The sequence below is a fragment of the Rhinopithecus bieti genome, unplaced genomic scaffold (genome assembly GCF_001698545.2).
Source record: "Rhinopithecus bieti isolate Rb0 unplaced genomic scaffold, ASM169854v2 scaffold_65, whole genome shotgun sequence".
Lineage (NCBI taxonomy): Eukaryota > Metazoa > Chordata > Mammalia > Primates > Cercopithecidae > Rhinopithecus > Rhinopithecus bieti.
The window spans coordinates 1,109,266-1,129,958 of NW_016803344.1; the positions used below are offsets into that span (position 1 = coordinate 1,109,266).

A 20,693-nucleotide genomic window follows, 5' to 3' on the forward strand; every position below is an offset into this window, starting at 1 on the left:
TGTTTGGGGTTTATGTACTATCTATTCATGTATTTCAAAGCTTTACACAGTGTATTGACTTATAGAAGTTTTCAATGATTATTACGGCGATACAGTTTCCTTAGAGAAATTTTATCCCATTACTCTTAACACTTTGGTCATATCTACTCTTGTAAAAATCAGTTAAAAAAAAAAAAAGAAAGCATGGTTTGACAAGCACCACATTTTTATTCAAATACATGTATCTTTGCACTTTCTAAATTCCTTTCATAGGTCTTCTAGGAATCTTAAACCTGTTAATTTTTATACATGCTGACACTGTTAATGAGCAGAAATCTTAAGTTATTACTCTAAATTCCAAAGCATATCATTGGCAGAATTTTTATTGTCTCCCGAGTCTGTAAATTTTCAATGATTTTTTCCCATGTCTTCTATTATACTGTACTCTTTTTCAGAAACGAATGCATTTTCCGTTCCCAAAAAAGAGGATGGATTCTATTGCATAAGGCTAAATGAGCTGACTACTGGGAGTTATAATTTTGTCATGGGTTTACTGGCCTGGGAATGTACAGTATAAGCATGTGTTGTTCCCTAGGGGAATGGTTTAAGTGCAACTAGGACCACCTGTTGCTAAATGCTTCCTTGAGTAGCTCTTAGTACCAAAGGGGATGTGACCGTTAATGTGTAGTTGCCTTTAGCCAAAGTGAAGTGGGGAGTATATACTTTTATGCAGATGACATTAGCACATAGACATTTGCATCCTAAGATATCCAAAGAATTGGTGACATTCTCCCTTTCTCATTCTCAATAGGGTTATACAGCTGTAGCAATTGCCTGTGGGCTATAAAAAGACACTAGATGTTCTGGACCATGGGCTTATGTACCATGGATATGGAAGAGTATTTGAAAAACCCTTCATTTGTAGAATCTGAAATAAATGTGCTTGTTGAGATTCAATAATGTTTGCTGATACCTGTGTAGGTGCTGGGGAAACCTAAGGAAGAATCTTAGGGAGGCTGCCTTTTTGTGTGTGCAAGAAGAGGGAATGTTTCAGGATTTTTCCCAACAAAATTCAGAAAGAAAATCTCTGAAAGTTGTTTTGGTGAACCCATGACAACTATTTCACTGTACAGACAATTTAGAAAAGCAAGACACACACACACACACACACATACACTCCCCAGAGCAAAAGTGGACATGAGAGTATCTAGAAACAGAAAGTCATTTCTCACAACACTGCTTCCGTGCTGAACTCTTCAATGTCTTTTGAAAAGTGAGGTCTGCCTCAGAACCATGCAGGTATATAAGTACTCAACTATTTGTTGGTCTTTTGTTAAGATATTGATTAGATTCTTGTTCATTTCTTTGCAAGCTTCCCACTTCAGTCTATTGATTTGTCTAAGCTTTTTTTCTGAGAGTCTTGAACTAGGTCATCGGAATAACTCTTAACATTTAACTAGAGTCATTAAAAATAAACAGACATTTGAGAATAGTGTAATTGGTTGTGAAGGCATTTCCAAGGTGGAAAGGCCAAAGGTGGCAAGGCAAGTCCTTGTGGGCATGTTGTCTTTGAGACCTGACTTACTCAGCAGTTCTCCAAGACAACTAAAGACTTCCTATAGCTTCAGGCACTAATTTGTCTGAAGACTGTTGTAAGAGTTTGGCTAAAGAAAACCAGAAAGCCTATGAAAACATGGCTTACTAGTAACACATCCCAGCTGTTTGCTCCCTGTTAAAAAGTAGAGAATGACGTGTTCTGGAACAGCTTAAGTGCTCTGCTGGGTATGTTTTTAGGACTGTACAGAGTCTTAACAGCATGAGTCCTGTTCATTTTAATCAGAGTTGTGTAGTTTAAACTTGTCTCTGAATCCAGCTTTTTGCTGTTGATATGTCATGTTTAGTGTATAGTCTCTGGAATTAGGTTATTGCCAAATTTCTATTGTGTTTTTGGTGATCATGATCCCTATGATTTTCTTACTCATCCAAATCAAATAGAAAGATATCTTTACATCTCCTGTTAGAGTATAGGTTCTTTGAAGACAATATATTACTCATGTTTGTCTTACCATGAGCAATAATCCTCAGATCACTGCATGCACAAGAGCAGTATAAGAATCACCTGGAAGGCTTGATAAATCACATATCACTGGGATGCTGCATGAGAGAGTGTGATTCTGTTGGTCTGGGGTGGAGTCCAAGAATCTGCATTTTTAACAAGCTCTCTGCTGCCAATTCTGAGACCACATTGAAATAGCACTGCCTTGGAGCCCTGGTCCACAGCCCTCTCAGGCCCCTATTTATATAAGATATTTTATAACACAGGCTTTACTATTCTAAAATGAAATTCATAGATAATATAAACTACCCACACACTTATCTTTAAGTCAATATAATGGTCTAATTATATTGTAAAAATAAATTGCAAATGAAATTAAGAGGAAAATAATTTATGAAAAAATAAGTATTTCAACATGTAAATGGACATAACTACATTAGAAGATATAATTAAGTTGTCATGCTTATACTCACTCACCTTAAATGTCAGTTACAGATGTAGGTATGTTGTGTAGCTACTAACAATAATGACTAGGGTTGCCTTCTGTGATGTGATTTTTCTGAAATAGCAAAAAATTCTTGAGAAACTGCCAAACAAAATAAAGAATATATTTTCTCAGTGTGTCTGGTAGTTGCTATTAATACAGTATAAAAGAGATATTTTGTATTTGTATGTAAAATGAATTTAAGTTTTAGGCTTAATATATAAATGTGTTTTTCACCCACGTGAGTGTCACATGAGACTAGATTCATTCTTCATTGTGTGAGACTATTCCGCAAATTGTAGAACATCTACAACTCTAGGTCCTACTCACTGAATACCAGTGGTGCACCTCAATCTCCAAGTTCTTCTAATGCCTAAGGATACACCTAAACTAGTATATCTTCTTTTTTTTTTTAAGTTCCGGTGTACATGTGAAGGATGTGCAAGTTTGTTACATAGGTAAACATGTACCATGGTGGTTTGCTGCACCTATCAACCCATCACCTAGGTATTAAGCCTAGCATTCATTACCTTTTTCTCCTGATGCACTCCCTCCCTCCACACCCCCAAAAGGCCCCAGTGTGTGTTGTTCACCTCCCTGTGTCTATGTGCTCTGATTGTTCATCTCCCACTTATAAGTGAGAACATGCTGTGTTTGGTTTTCTGTTTCTGCATTAGTTTGCTGAGAATAATGACTTCCAGCTCTGTCCACGTCCTTGTAAAAGACATGATCACATTCCTTTTTATGACTGCATTGTATTCCATGGAGTATATGTACCATATTTTCTTTATCCAGTCTATCATTAATGAGCATTTGGGCTGATTTTATGTCTTTGCTATCATGAATAGTGCTGCAATGAACATATGTGTGGATGTATCTTTATAACAGAATGATTTATATTCCTTTGGGTTTATACCCAGTCATGGGAAATGGGAGAAAGACTTTGCTATCTATTCATCTGACAAAGTCTAAAATTCAGAATCTACAAGGAATTCAAACAAATTTACAAGAAAACAAACAAACTCATTAAAAAGTGGACAAAAAACATGAACAGACGCTTCTCAAAGAAGATATTTATGTGGCCAACAAACATAGGAAAAAAGCTCAACATCACTGATAATTAGAGAATTGCAAATCAAAACCATAATGGTATATCATCTCACGCCAGTAAGAATGGCAATTATTAAAAAGTTAAGAAATAACAGATGTTGGTAAAGCTGTGGAAAAACAGGAACACTTTTACACTATTGGTGGGAATGTAGACTAGCTGAACTAGTATATCTAAGCTTACTATCTTTAGTACCTTAAAGATAGTATTTATTTTAATTTATTATTTAAAAAATTGAAGAGAAATGCCTTCCTATGCTGAGTAGAGATTGCTTATCAGACTCTGTTTTCTTGGATGTATTTTATCAAGTCACTGTTTCTTTAAAATAAAACTCAACAATGACCAACGGTATTTTTCTTTACACTAGTTATTTTTACCTAAAATGGGCATTGGACATCTTCCTCATTGTGCCTTTGCATCATTATTTCAATCAGCTTGTAAATCAGCTGACAGCAGAGTAGCTTTTGAGTCATATTCAGCAGCTGGACTGGGAAAATGGCTTGAATCCAATTGCATCCAGCTGTGGTCTATACCTAAGTTGTTGGTTTGCCCTGGTTTGCCTTGGACAGTTCTGGTTTACACCTGTGGTTTTGCTGTAATTATAAATAATTACATTCATTCTCAAAAGTGTCTCTATTTGGACAATAAATTATATTGTCACCCCAGTTATACCTCACTAATAATACCAGGTGCTAAAGAGATTTTTTTTTTTTTTTTTTTTTTTGTGTAAGATAAGAAATAAGTTTCTAAATGGAAACACCATGGCAAAATTTTCTGCAATAAATCAAGACTTGGCAATCCTTAATGTTCTGAGATTTTAATAAATTATATAGAAGCAATTTACTATAAACTGAGTAGGATAGGGTATTTTCATTACCAACCATCTTGATAAACAACACTCAGCAATTCCTTATATTTTTTTCTTTCTTTGTGACCTTTTCTTAGTCTGACTGTGTACAGTCATATCCCAGAACATTGAATGTGTGCCATCTGCTTCCTCTGAAATTTAATGGCTAAGCTGAAGTTCACTGAGAGAAATTAAGAGGCTGTGACTTTTCTTTTGTCCAAGTCTTTGAAAACAGCAATCCACATCCAACCTCATGTTCTTAAATCCTTTCATCTATACACTGGATCCAACTTGATCTTGGAAGGACACTAGGATGTTAATATGACCATTTGGTGGTTTCAACATCAGTCTTGCTGCCCTAATCCTCTTTTCTGTAGTTAGCCCGGGAACCCACAAATCTCTTAAGTGCAGCCTTTCTCCATGCTTGCCTGGATCTTATAACGAAATTTCTGAGTCTCCTCAACTATTTCTACTAAATCTCAGCCTCTTTAGTGAATCCTCAAATACCTCTCACTTGCGCTTTCTTTCCCTTGTCTCTGATAATCGTCTTTATTCTTGTCCTCATATCCCCAGGCTCTGGCAGAGTTTATTGCTTAATTCTGTGTAGTTATCTCAGTAACACTGGGTTGCCAGTTACACACACAAAGAGCGATTATTGCCTTAGGTTTAAATATATTTACTTAATTGTGATCTAAGGTCAGTTTTTATTTTCTCTTAACCTGATTTATCTAAAAGTAATTCACAGATAGATCTTAGTCTCTAAGGTAAGAATTAAATGACACAATATGTATAAAGCATCTAGCACAGTGTGTGGTACAATGTAAATATTCACCAGGACAAAATTATTATTAATAGTAGTAACAGTTTTTTCATTCATGATAAGTGAATTTTCTAGGGCATAAGTGAATTTAGGGCAACCCTTACTACAGACCTGGAACGAGAGAAGCGTTTCATGGGATGGCTTTTTTTTTTTTTTTTTTTTTTTTTTAAATAATGTTTCCTATATAAAAGCACTAAGTTTAAAACCCCTCCAATAGCAAAACATGCCAGGTCATTGCTGTCCTATAGAAATTTCTGTGGTAATGAAAATGTTCTATATCTGGGCTCTCCAGTATGGTAGTCAATGGCCACATGTGGCTATTGAACACTTTGTATGTGGCCTATGTGGCTGAGGACCTGAATTTCTAACCTTAACCACCTTAAATTTAAATTTAATTGCATGTGATTAGCAGGTATAATATTAAAGAGCCCAGCTCTACAAAGATCATATTGACTAACAGATGTTTATTAACAATATTGTCCCTTATTCTCTGCATACTTACTATGTTGCATATTGCACTTTTATTATAACCCTCTATTTGTTTTTCCCCTTCAACGCTGCAGCGCTCATACATTTTAACCAGCTGTCTCCTGCATCAAATTCTTGGAGTAATTAGCATCTTAAAATGAAAGTTACCTTTGACCCTTCATAACAGTTGTAAGATGATTCCCCTCTGGAGAAACAATGCCTACCAATGACCTCTTTGCGCAGCTTGTACTTTAGTGTTTCATTGTGACCTGTGAATGCTTGATACACTGGCACACCAAAGGGATGCAAATACTCTGTCCAAGGGCATCCTGCCAGGGTTGTGTACAGGTCACCCTGACCCAGCCAGAAAGCTACAGATACCATGGCACATAACCTGGGTCCTTATTGAAGGAGTGGTTTTCAGAAATTAACCAATCTTTTTATAATAGAGAGTTCTTCCAAGGCTCAATGATAAATGTTTATGCTTCTTGGGCCATCTGAATGGCAAATGACTTCCTTAACTTTGATAAATGTATTCCTCTGCTCTAATGATGAGAGTCACATCCTCTGTTGGAAAATATCTAGCCAGCGAAAATGGATGCTAATACCAACATTCTGGAAATATTGATCCTCTTGAAGGCCCTGCCAATGATAACAAATACCTTTTAAGTTTTGTATATTGATAGATTCCATTAAATACTTTTTTGCCTATTGATAGATTCCATTAAATACTTTTTTTTAGCAAGAATCAGGAACAACAGACATGTTTAAAGAACAATATGGTTCTAGTGTAGTCTTTTGTTAGAAGGTAGTATATTTGTGTTATAGATTCGAAATGATTTTTTAAAAATTTACTTGTTTCGNCAATCTTTTTATAATAGAGAGTTCTTCCAAGGCTCAATGATAAATGTTTATGCTTCTTGGGCCATCTGAATGGCAAATGACTTCCTTAACTTTGATAAATGTATTCCTCTGCTCTAATGATGAGAGTCACATCCTCTGTTGGAAAATATCTAGCCAGCGAAAATGGATGCTAATACCAACATTCTGGAAATATTGATCCTCTTGAAGGCCCTGCCAATGATAACAAATACCTTTTAAGTTTTGTATATTGATAGATTCCATTAAATACTTTTTTTTAGCAAGAATCAGGAACAACAGACATGTTTAAAGAACAATATGGTTCTAGTGTAGTCTTTTGTTAGAAGGTAGTATATTTGTGTTATAGATTCGAAATGATTTTTTAAAATTTACTTGTTTCGGTAGTTATTTGTGTTTTATCTCTAAGTCTCTTACGTGATATATTACTGTCACAGGAAATATTTTAATAATTACATAGGGAAAATCCACTAAACTTTCAGGTTTATTTAACCAAATAAAAGCTGGTTGAGGACTTTAGAGAAAAGAATAAAGAAAACAAAATGCAAAATTTAAAAAAACACCTAAAATAAAAATAAAATACAGTACTCTTACGCCTAACCAAACATTTATAAATTGGAAAAACATTGAATTTTGTATATTCCAAGTTATTGGGCAACCAAGATGGGAAAATGGCTTGGGGCAAATATGTATTTTAGCAATTAGTAAATATTTCAGCTTCCTGGTATTTATTCCTACCTGAATGGTAAAATAATCTGAAAGTTTGTTATAGGTCATTAGACATACAGCAAGTGTATACCAGTCACTGATATATATCCAATTATATACCCAATTAGATTGAGTACTCTGAAACTCTTCAGATCACTATAGTAGATTAGATTGTTACTTAGGAAATATTTACTCTCTCCGTACTTTCTTTGGAGAGCACACTGCTCACTCCATTGTTTTAGGGCTTGACTGGTGATAGCCAATAAAAACAATATTGTGTCAGTTCTGAGTCTAAGCTTTCTGAAGTGTCACATGTTTCCACTTATGACTCTCAACACGTTACTTCTGTCATAACTGTGTCAGTTGACCACACTAAGACATATGGAAGAGACCTGCAGCCAACTTACAGACTGAAATACAACCACCCAGTTGAGCCCAGACCAGTTGAACCATATTCTCCTTGCTGTTCTGTGAGCATGAGAATATGTTCACTGTTTCATGTCACTGAGATTTTCTGTTGTTGTTTATGGTGGCAACAACTTCCTGATACATTGGGGTGAGTCACTTAAAATAGTATGCCTTTCTGTATCATATACACTGCTCCAGATCTGTGCTCTTCACTTTCATCTGCTCCTCTTCACAAGTTCTACAGAGCTGCTCCTTCCAACTCCATGAATAGCCCTGCTCTGGCAGTTTCACTACCACGTTGAAGGTTGTTAAAAATACAAATTCTCAGGGCCCCCCCAGACCCTGTAGGGGTGGGGCTCAGGGGTCTATGTTTTTAACAAGTTCTGCAGGTAATGCAATACACACATTAGGTTGGCCACAGTTTGCCAGGACTGTTTCGATCTTAGCAGAGTTAATCCTGAGAAGCACCTTGGATGGTTGATCACTCTGTGAAAACCCATGCAGTAGCTCACTGTATTAGTCCATTTTCATGCTGCTGATAAAGACATACCTAAGACTGGGCAATTTACAAAAGAAAGAGGTTTATTGGACTTACAGTTCCATGTGGCCAGAGAGGCCTCACAAACATGGCAGAAGGTAAAAGTCATGTCTCACGTGGCAGCAGACAAGAGAAGAGCTGTGCAGGGAAACTCTCCTTTTTAAAACCATCAGATCTTGTGAGATTTATTCACTATCACAAGCACAGCATGAGAAAGACCTGGCCCCCCATGATTCAGTTACCTCCCACTGGGTCTCTCCTACAACACATGGAAATTTAAGATGATATGTGGGTGGGGACACAGCCAAACCATATCATTCTGCCCCAGGATCCTCCCAAATCTCATGTCCTCACATTTCAAAACCAATCATGCCTTCCCACCAGTCCCCCAAAATCTTAACTAATTTCAGCATTAACTCAAAAGTCCAGAGTCCAAAGTCTCATTTGAGACAAGGCAAGTCCTTTCTGCCTATGAGCCTATAAAATCAAAAGCAAGTCCATTACTTCCTAGATACAATGGGGGTACAGGCATTGGGCAAATACAGCCATTCCAAAGGGAGAAATTGGCCAAAACAAAGGGGCTGCAGGCCTCATGGAAGTCTGAAATCCAGTGGGGCAGTCAACTCTTAAAGCTCCAAAATGGTCTCCTTTGACTCCATGTCTCACATCCAGGTCATACTGATGCAAGAGGTGGGTTCCCATGGTCTTGAGCAACTGTGCCCCTGTGGCTTTGCAGGGTACAGTCTCCCTCCTGGCTGCTTTCAGTGGCTGGCATTGACTGTGGCTTTTCCAGCTGCATAGTGCAAGTTGTCAGTGGATCTACCATTCTGAGGTCTAGAGGACAGTGGCCCTCTTCTCACAGCTCCACTAGGCAGTGCCCCAGTAGGGACTCTGTATAGGGGCTCCAAACCCACCTTTCTCTTCTGCACTTCCCTAGCAGAGGTTCTCCATGAGGGCCCCGCCCCTGCAACAAACTTCTGTATGGGCATCCAGGCATTTCCGTACATCTTCTGAAATCTAGGTGGAGGTTCCCAAATCTCAATTCTTGACTTCTGTGCACCTGCAGGCTCAATGTCACATGGAAGCTGCCAATGCTTGGGGCCTCCACCCTCTGAAGCAATAGGCCAAGCTGTACCTTGGCCTCTTTTAGTCATGGCTGGAGTGGCTGGGACACAGGGCACCAAGTCCCTAGACTGCACACAGCAGAGGGACCTTGGGCCTGGCCCATGAAACCATTTTTTCCTCCTAAACCTCCAGGCCTGTGATGGGAGGGGCTGCTGCAAATGTCTCTGACATGCCCTGGAGACATTTTCCCCATTTCTTGGTAATTAACATTCGGCTCCTCGTTACTTATACAAATTTCTTCAGCCTGCTAGAATTTCTCCCCAGAAAATGGGATTTTCTTTTCTATTGCATTGTCAGGGTGTAATTTTTTAAAACTTTTATGATCTGTTTCCCTTTTAAAATGGAATGCCTTTAACAGCACCCAAGTCACACCTTGAGTGGTTTCCAGCTTAGAAATTTCTTCCATCAGATACCCTAAATCATCTCTCTCAAGTTAAATGTTCCACAAATCTCTAGGGCAGAGCAAAATGCCCTCAGTCTCTTTGCTGAAACATACCAAGAGTCACTTTTGCTCTAGTTCCTAACAAGTTCTTCATCTCCATCTCAGACCATCTTAGCCTGGCTTTCATTGTTCATATAACTATCAGCCTTTTGGGCAAAGCCATTAAACAAGTGTCTAGGAAGTACCAAACTTTCCCACATTTCCCTGTCTTCTTCGGAGCCCTCCAGACTCTTCCTACCTCTGCCTGTTACCCAGTTCCAAAATTACTTCTATACTTTTGGGTATCTACAGTAGTGCCCCACTCTACTAGTACAAATTTACTGTATTAGTCCATTTTCATGCTGCTGATGAAACCACAACCAAGACGGGGCAATTTACGAAAGAAAGAGTTTTATTGGACTTAGGGTTCCACGTGGCTGGGGAGGCCTCACAATCATGGCGGAAGGTGAAAGTCATGTCTCACATGGCGGCAGACAAGAGAAGAGCTTGTGCAGGGAAATTCCCCTTTTTAAAAACCATCAAATCACATGAGATTTATTCACTATCATGAGAACAGCATGAGAAAGACCAGCCCCCGTGATTCAACTACCTCTCACTAAGTCCCTGTCATAACATGTGGAAATACAAGATGATATTTGGGTGGAGACACAGTCAAACCATATCACCTACAATAGTGGGACTTCTGCAGTCCTAGGAAGACACAGCTTTCCCAAAAACTTTATTCTGAAAATTGAAGTTGATACGTCTTGCCTTTGGCTATGACCAAACAGAAAAATCTCTCGCTAAGTTGTAAATCTTTACAGGAGGAAAAGATGTTGAGTGTTCCCAAGTGGTGTGTATTGCTTCATGATAAAAGCAGCCTTCATAGATAGAATGGAGCAAGGATTTGTAAGTTTCTAATAGAAGCTGTATGTGTACAGTATAAATAGATGAGGTTTTCAGATTCTTGCGTATGAGCCAGTCTTTGCACTGAGCATTGGAACAGGGGCTAGAGACAGTTTGGGGTCAGACAAAGGTAATGAACAAAAAACACTAAATATATATGTTTAATACTTAACAATTTCACTACTCCAGCTCTTACTTTCCTACATACCTTTCTCCTTCTTCAGAAAGAGAATGTGGTCCCTTTGTTCCAATTTACTTAAGAAGCTATAGCATTAACTTACGTTCTACTGCACATTGGGTATGTAATTGCCTATGTAGGTGAAGCTGCGGTACATTGTGATTTCAGGGTTCTTTCTTTTAGTTAACCTCTCTTACCCTCAGTTGAAGCCCATCAGACTGTGGAGCCCATAGCAACCCAACCAGCTTTGAGTAGAATCCATCCAAGAGTTCACTGAAGTTCTGCATATGTGCAAGACCCACAGGAAGGCCAGGATCAAAGGGACCTGAGAGAGCCTCAATGGGGCTGCAGGAACATTGTGTGATTTACCCAAACCATCTGCAAGTGACATAAATACCAGCCGCTTAGAACACCTGCACCAGATGACTCAGCATCAAGTTGGGAAGCCAGTATGGGGTTGAAATAAAAGAAAACAAAAACTTCAGCGACTTGAGCAAAACAAATCATCACATTTTGGCACCAGCTGTACTGGGAAAAAGAAAGGAAAAAACCAAAATGGTTTAGCAAATTTTAGTCCACTTCCAATCAGAGGGATCTGCCAGCTGGAAGTGTCAAAGTTTGCATTGCCGGGTGTGAGTAAGGGAAAGGGTTAAAAGAAAAAAAAAAAACCTGTAAGAAAGATTAAAGCCCAGAAACCTCCAATAATAGTTTCAGGATACCGATAAAGAACAGCTGCTTAAGACACAATACCTTGATTATGACCTAGAAGGAATGGAGAAAGAGGGGCCCTTTGATAGTTAAGAGCAAGGGAGCAGGTGTGGACATTATGTGTGCCGTGCCATAGCTAGCAAGCCCAGGAGGTTCTGTTGGGTTCTTCCTCTCAGCTATGAAGGGAGCCATTTATTTAGACACAATCCTTCAAAAACTATCAGAAAGTCCCTCTGCAACCCCAGCCACCACAAAGAAGGCCTTCCATACAATTTCAAGACATGAATATACCTTCACTAGGAAAAGAAAAACATGATTGCCTGTAAGCTATTCTAATGAGGCTGTTTCTGGAATTTCAATTACCCTGAGATGCCTCCTGTTTATGGCATTGACCTTGTATTTTCTTTGGTAGACAGAAGGTATGTGATGAATGGAGGGCACACCGCTTTGTGCCTCATCCACCAGATGAATGGCCACAGATATTCTTGGCATCTGAAGTGGCCCAGGTGGTCCCTCTGGCCTGATTTCCTTGGCCAGTTTTCCTTTCTCATCTGGGAATTTTGACCCTCCTGCTTTCCAACTAATTGTATCATATTATCTCCTTTTTGTTTAAGACTATTCTCTTAGCAAAAGTTGCAAAACTTAGATTATTGGGACAGAAAGTCTCAATTAACCTCTAACCTTGCTTCAGTGCCTGTGGCTTGGGTTATTCCTTACACCTAATTGTGGGCCCATTAACAGGTTGTCTAAAAACAAAACAACACATGCAAAAAAAACTGTTTTGACCAGGCTGTAATTGCTGCTAAGTGACACTTAACAATGGCTCTCTTGTACTATTGCTAACTGGACAGTGTGGGCTACTCTGACCAAGCCTAGACAGTGAGATTTACTTGTGATAAGGGCCTCCCTGTATCTCTTTAAGTGCTTTGTCCAGCAACTCCCTTGATTGAAGGGTGGTCATTTTTTGGATTGCCAGAACCGACAACGTGGCACAAAGCATGAAAGACAACTCCCACGGAGGACTACGAAAGCCTTCCTCCCCTCCTGCTGCAAATATAATTAGTTTATGTTAGCTGGAAAAGGTCAGAGGTTGTCAAAGGGTAGCAAAGTCTTTGTTTTTAGGCAAGATAGTGGAATAATTGCTTGATGCTCAGATCTGCAGGTGCTGTAAGGAGCTCATTTGGGCTTGGCAGCCTGCAGGGAAAGCTGATTTCCTCTGGAAAACCATGGAATTCCTCATGACAGAATCTATTTGCTGTGACAGGAGTGATTATGCATTCATGGCCTCAGCACAATACCTGCCACACTCTGCCCTCACCTTACCCCATTTTCACACACTCCAGGCATTGAGCCCCTTTCTTCTCTTTCTTTATGAGAACAGTGGAGGCATGAGCAGACGGACCAACCTGGTTGATTTCATGTGAGGGATTGTCTAGGGTGTCTTCGGAAGTGAAGGAAGAGAGAAAAATCTCATGGAGCAATTTATTCAACATAAAGGAGAAATCAAAAACATGAAAAGGAGAAAAGATATATTGCCATGAAAACAGAGCTAAATGTCACAGTAGGTTTTAAGTGGAAGAATAAAGAGTGAGGAATGAGGAAATCCTTTAAAAAGTGGATTTGCTTCAAATATGCCCCATCTTTTCCCATGCTAATCACCTTCGTTTTGTTTTGCTTACCTGTCTCAAGACATAGGAGCACATTGCAATGAGATCCCCAATTAAAACGGATTGCAACATCTTTAAAAACCAAGGTAAGCTCTCTGTACTTATTCTGCAATGCACTCACTTTGGCTGAGGTAAAGTCCTTTTCCAGTTAGTCTGTGGATGTTTTACGTACATGACAAGGTCATACATCCAGCCATCTGTTAAGAAAGCAAAGGAAAGTGATTCTAGAGCCAGATAAACCAGATACACTTGTACTTGCTGGTTGTGTGAACCTGGGCAAGGCATTCATCTTCTTTATTATACAGTTAAATTTGAAGAAGTTCAACTGTGGAATGAGAATAATAATGCCTTATTATATTTCTTGCCCAATTGATCTAAGGTTCAAATATTGCATCTCAAATTTCCCATTTTACCATCCAGTTTACATGTGATCAATCTAATGCAGGTTATGGATTTAGTGTTTTTCAAATCCTTGTTGCTGATGGCTTGGGCCAAGGTCACCTCCCTGGTGGGAAACCTAAGCCCTGGAGGCTCTCATTAAACCCTAGACTGTGAAATTGAAAGGTTGAACTTGATAACTATTGTGCCCTTGAACAGTCCACATAACAAGACTTGCACTGTTTCTTTTACTTTTCAGCTCTATACTTTTACCTGGAATCTCTATAAAGGTCCTCCAGTTATTTGCAAACCTGACATTTCTTTGGCCTCTGCATAAATTATGTAGAAAGTAGAATTTGGATTAACGTAGAATTTTAAACACATATAAATGAGATGAGATCAATACTGAGGGCAGCACTCAAATTACCCATATCTTGACCAGTAAAATGGCTCACGTGACTGACTTAGACAGGCTTTTAGCTTTGAGGTGGCATTTATGAAAATAGAGAACACAGTTTCCTTTGATGTTTTAGGAAGCTGTGCCTTTAATGTGTTTTGACACCTGTTTTTAGGGGTGTGCTGAAGTAATGTGCTGAAGAAATACTGGTTATAGAGAACAAGTCAGAAATCTAACTGTGATGAAAAGGGTTTTAGACCTTTTAAATGAACAAGTCAAATTCTTTTAATCTAAAGAAAAGCTTTTCAAAAAGAAAGGATGGAAGGAAATAGGAAGAAATGTGAAAATAAGAAATAAAAAGAAGGAAGAAATTGGTGGGTTATACCCAGTGCCGAAAGAATCGGTGTTAACATACCAGAACTCTAGAAAAGGGCCATGTGGATTTGTGACTGAACAGTTTTATAAAAATAAATCAATGGACAAAGAATCAAAACTATTGATCAGGGTCTATTTTCTACCCTGTTTCTGCCAGATTTTGCAGGGTTACAAAACAAATATCCTGTATTAATACCTCATTTTCTGATGAGACAGTCAGTTATGAAACAACACTCAGCAATGGAGATAAAAAAGTTAAAATGATGGAAGCAAACACTGAATGCCTTAAAGTTTTGGATGGGAGAGAAGGCTGGAATAACTGTATATAGAGTCAAGGACACCTGACCTGAGCCTCGAGGGATGGCTAGCCTGTAGAATCCTAATAGGCAGGAAATCATAGAAAGAGAATGAGCAAGGGCCAGGAGGGGAGGAAGAACATGTGGTGGTAGATGAACTGCATCAGTGGCCCCACTCTTCTCTCTCTTTGCCCCGTACTGTGCAATGCCCTCCCACTCTGGACAGCATTTTGTTCTATCCGCTGATTCTTGCTTTGCCCAATCATGAACAAATATGGCGACAACAGAGTCAGGAAACTCCAGAAAAGTCCTCGAATGTGTCTCTTTTCTAATTCACTCTTCTAACTTTGGCATGAGAAAATGCTCAGCGGATGGTACAAGTAAGGCAGAGAAGAATTGTCCAAGTTTTCCAGCGGAGGTCCTAGACAAGCTGACAGAGTATCCCAGACATAGGAGACCCAGCTAAGATCAGCAGAGCCCCCTAGCTCATCTGCAGCAGACTGCAGGTGCAGGAAGGGCCCGTTCAAGACCTGCAGGAGTCTCCCAGACAACCTGCAAATGCATGATATATTTAAGGCAATAAATGTCAGGCTGGTTTGTAATGCAACATCATTATGTCAACAAGTAACTGGTACATATGTCATGCATTCATTAATATAGGATTCAATTTGGGGACAAATTCCTCCTTTCCTTTTGTTGTAGATGTTGGAAGTCATCTTTTACAGAGGAGGAAGCTTCAGTGCGAAGAGAAAAGAGTCATGGTTGTTCACACAAGAGTAAACAGAATTGAAAAAAATATCATGAGTTCATTTATATCTAAGAGTGTTCCTGAAATAGCTAGAAGCTGAGGCAAATTGTTGTAAGCACTTCAGTTCTTCCAACTAAGTGCTTCAAGTAATCATATTTTAGGAAATTAAGACATTTGAAATATTAAAGATTTGCTTTTGCCATTGCACATTTTATTTTGAAAGGCAACCATATTTTAAAGCTTTTTTATTGTGAGATACATAGCATTCATGTATAATATATATGTGATTTTTGAAAAAAAATAAAACATACCAACCAGATTATGAAAGATTGCCAATAACTTTGAAGATTATCCCTCAATTATCCTCCATACATGTAACACCATCAGCCCTTGTCTCTCCCCAGAGATCACCACTAACTTGTATTTTGCGTTCATCCACATTTTCTTTAAGACTATATGCTTGTGACTCTCAAATATATATGACCAATGATGTTATCCTTCTCTCGTATCTGCAATGCCATATTTCTAGCTACATACAACTCCATATATATAGACGTCATGCTCAGTACCCTGCTGTTACTTCAGAAATAACATGTCTAAAAACAGACTTACCACTGCCCCCAAAACACCAGCTTCCTTTCCTAAATGTTTCAGGTCTGCCAAAGCCCACACCTTGTCCTAGAAGTCCATGCTAAAGGGGTCATGAGGTTGGACAAGGGAGGAGGCACAGACAGGCTGGCACAAATACTGCACCAATGCAGGAAAACACTTTGATTCACTTATGGCCAAGGGGTCAGTGGCAGCATGTTGGAATCATAAAGCTGATGCATAAATAAAAAATTACAGGCCGTTCCCATATTTTCCCACTCATCTTCCTAAATAAAGACTTTAATTTTTACTTATTTACCTGTTTATTTTATGGTTTCTATGACTTTATCTGCTTTGATTATTTCTATAAATGTTTTATAGTTTCTATGAATATTCACTATAATATCAGAAATTAAGATTTTTCACTTACAGCATAGTTCACAGCCTTTAAGACTATATATAATATGAAAATATCTATTTGGAGAATACAAGAGTTTTAAATTACTCTGGGCATTTTGTCTCTTAAATATGCATCCATCTATTCATACAGTCAACAAATATTTGTATGTCTATAGTCTATGCAAGGCAATATTGATAAAGTGGAAATACAAATGAAAAATACTGGCCTTGCCTCAGGAAGGTCTGATAAGGAAGAGAAGTTTGCACACAAAAAAGCTCAATACAAGTAGGGACAACATAATTTTCATATTATCAGGTTAGTTCTCAGGTTCAGAAGCTTTGGGTGATGGTGGTCAGGGAGGATTTGTGGCTAAAATGAAATTTGACCTAAAATTGTTCCAAAGGTATAGATACAAATATAGGAAAGAAACACTCAAATTTTAAAATGTATTTAAGGAAAGGCAAAAGTGTACAATTTATTCATTTTCTATTCTAAAATATCAATTGGGTTACAGAATGTAACCCAATAAATAAGAGAAATAAGGTAAATAAGAGAAAACACCACTGCTTTCATGTAGTTTATATTCTGAGGGATAAAAAAATGACCAAACGAAATAATTGGAGAAAATGTTTTCTCAGAAAATAATGAAATGTGATGGCTTGATAGACTTCGTTTTGAGTAGGGAGATGACAGTTGAAATAGAACAGCCAAGAAAGACTGTTTGAAAAGATCACATTTAGACAGAAGCTAAATGATGAGAAACTGCTTTGTGTAATTGTAATGGAAAACATGCATCGACTTGTAGAGAATGTGAGGTTTCCACATAAAAGGACAGAAAAATACAATTATAAATTTTATTTGGGGGTCATATTATAGATAATAGGTAACGATGCTGCCAGCAATGATATAGTGTCACCAAGTGATATTTAGCACATTTTCAAATGCCTACGTTAATTTGACTAACTACTTCATTCTCCTATTTGCTTGAGATTTTCTATTTTGAAATATCTCATTTGCCTGTACAAAGCCTATCTATTTTATAAATGTACAGAGTAGTATTTAGCCATATAAACTCACTTATCTTGTTCTTGGTGATGAAGCAAGGTGCATCTAAATTTGTAAAAGTGGTATATCTACTATAGCTTTTTATTTGTATTTATATTTTCGGTTGTTTCAGAACCCAAAGAGAAATTTCCTAAACCATAAGATGGGAAAATTAGTGATGGAAATAGAAATCACAGAAGTATAATTGACTTAGACATGACTACATCTAGGGGTTCAAACAGAAGGTACGAGAGCTCAGTCTCTTGTCATCTTGCAGCTCAGTTCTCATCTGCACTGACTTAGCTTTTGGAGAGAATTTCCCTACATATTGACTGTGAGCTTCTTGTCCAGTAGCTTAAGAACTTTCACTTTCCAATAGTTTCTGGAGTTTCCCTGGATTGGATTTCAATTGACTGCCAAAAGTCATATGTCCATCATTGAATAGCTCATTGTGACCAAGGTAATAAAATACATTGCTTGGGCTAAGAATACAGAAGAGACGTTTTGCACAAGAAAATCAAGATCCACTTGTAAAATTTTGGTGAAATCTATTCTGAGTAGGTACACATAACAGCTATTGACTACAGCAGTGGTTCTCAAAGTGTTTTTCCTATACCAGGAGTGTCAGCATCACCTGTAAGAAATGAAAATTCTTGCTCTTCTCTAGAAGCACTAAGTCAGAAACTCTAGTGATAGACCCAATAACTTATACTTTAGCAAGTCATTCAGGTAATTCTGATCCACATGAAACTTTGAGAATCATTGTTCTACACCATCATACTTAGAACAAAATCCATAGCCCTTTCCGTGATCTATAAAGGCATATGTGAAACGGTCCTCTTCTACCTCTCACACCTCATCCTGTATAATTTCCATCTTTCTCACTTTATCTTCTTTTTATTACTCAACATTCTCAGTAGCTGTCATCTTGCAGCATTTGTGTGTGCTGTTCCCTCTGTCTAAAATGTTCTTCAGGTGGCTTGCTGTTCTTCTAAGTATGGTATCCCTTCAAAAGCCATCTCTCAGAAGCCTGACTACTCCAACGTATCCCTCTCTTAACCCATACACCTCTATTACATTTTATTCCCTCTATTTTATATCATAATTTAATATTACCTTAAATATTCATTGATATACATATTCATTTAGATAAATATTAATATAGATCATTGATTTTCTGTTTCTCTGTTCAGTATTCCTAGAATGTCACCACTGTGTGAGCAGGAGGACAAAGCTGGCATTTGACTGCACTTAAGTACTAGCCTTAGTACTTAAAACCATTCCTGCATACAGCAGGTGCTCACTAAATATTTACAGAAGGATTTACTAAATAATTCATTGAATATACTATGGTGGCTCCTGCTGCTTCATCATCTCTGCCAGTCATCAAATGAGGTAACAGCAAAGCTGAGTGAGTTATTAAGGATGGTAGGAGGTGGGATGTCCCAGAGAGAAGAAACTACTAAAACCGCAAGCGCGGTGTCTAATGATTCAAACTGATGGGCCTCAATTTATCAAAAAATATGCAAAAACTATCCTGGCTTTCCAGCCATGAAGACCACTTCCTTTCAAATGACTGTGCTAAAAGATAAAAGGGAGGAGTTATCCCTTTCAGAAAATAGGGTAGAATGTTTACATGAGGGTTTTCCTTCATTTGCAGTGCATTTTCATAGATTATAGGACACCACCAGCTTGGGAGAGAAGGATGGCAGGATAACTTATTTTAAATAATGCAAAAACTGAGGAATTTGATCCCAAGATTCAAGTAGGAAGAATACTATACAAAGAAGTAACTAAAATGGAAACTTAGGGATGTAGATAAATATTCCTATGTGGGTGAGAATAAATAGATTTCCAAATAAATGTTTGAGAATAAAAATAACAAATTGTCTCAAAATAGTCTTCAAAATTAATTCATGCTAAGAACTCACAAATATTATGATGACCCTTTGAACTGTAGCATGTGCCTGTGTGTGGTTTCCTAGAAATAGTTTCAGCAGTCCTCAAAGAGTGACACAAAATATCACTTGGCATTCAAAATTTATTTCACCATCCATTTGTCCTTGTAGATATTCCCACATTTTTGATATTACAGAAACCTAGGTGAGGTCAATCATTGTTCTTAATTGTTCCAAATACATGTCACAACTCAGTCTTGACTAACTCTTCAAGTGGAGTAAATGGATGAATAAAAATTCATCAGTAAACTTAAATCTCCCTTTCTCCACTAGTTTCAACATCCTCTTCAGAAAAATAATTTAGAAGTTAGTATCCAAGTTGTCAAATTGAATTCCATAAACTTCAGCTTGGTGCATCCCTTTGGCTTAGTGAAGGAAGCATCTATGATAATATTTTTAATTTGTTAGCACAGTAGATTTCTGCCTACGAGGCAGAAAGGGATGCTCTCTCATTGTATCTGCTTTATAGAAAGGAAACTGAGTTTATGCAACATCCAAACTTGTTTAAAGTTAGTAGCTAGGCTGTGACTAGAACCCAGGTGGCCGGCCCCATGTTTTACTGTCATTATTACAAAAAAGATTTATAAGCCACAAATTAGACAAAACTAAACAAAAACAACAAAACAAATAAACAAAAGCCAACATTAAATGACAGTGGATTAACAGTAAACCAGGCAAAGCCAAGTTAGCCAATTTAAATCTGAGTTTAACTTACAACACTAGAGGAAGGTAGAAAGTGTGGGTTCCAGACGAAGACAGCCAACATTTGAATTCTGACTCAACCGCCTGGACAGTTTTTCATCTCTGTGTGCCTCAGATTCCTCACCTGGAAAATGGGTTAATATTAATACCAACTTTACACGCTTGTTATGAGGAAGTAATGATATAAATGTTGAGAAAAAGAGCCTTAAACAAAGAAAGTGCACCAAAAGCATTTTGTTATTCACTAAATTGAGTCTAAAATTCCTATTTTACCAATTGAGAATGAGAATTATTGAACAGAATGTTTTAATCATTTAGGTTTTCTCTTTTCTTGAGAGAGAGAGAGAGAGAGAGAGAGAGAGTCTCACCCTGTCATGCAGACTAAAGTGCAGTGGCATGATCATGGTTGATTGCAGCCTCGACCTTCTGGGCTCAAGTGATCCTCCCACCTCAGCCTCCTGAGTAGCTGGGTCCACAGGCATGTGCCCCAACACCTAGACTTTTTTT

At 38.0% G+C, this 20,693-nt stretch overlaps 1 long non-coding RNA gene across 1 annotated transcript in view; it reads right to left on the minus strand.

Moving 5' to 3' along the window:
• Positions 1-5,158: 5,158 nt before the first annotated feature.
• Positions 5,159-20,693, minus strand: part of LOC108533122 (uncharacterized) — a 25,682-nt gene continuing 10,147 nt past the window's right edge. Inside the window, exons 2-3 of the long non-coding RNA XR_001886661.1 lie at positions 13,313-13,497; positions 5,159-6,404 (exon numbers count right to left, since the gene is read on the minus strand). This is a non-coding gene — a long non-coding RNA (uncharacterized LOC108533122). The remainder of the gene's footprint in view (positions 6,405-13,312; positions 13,498-20,693) is intronic.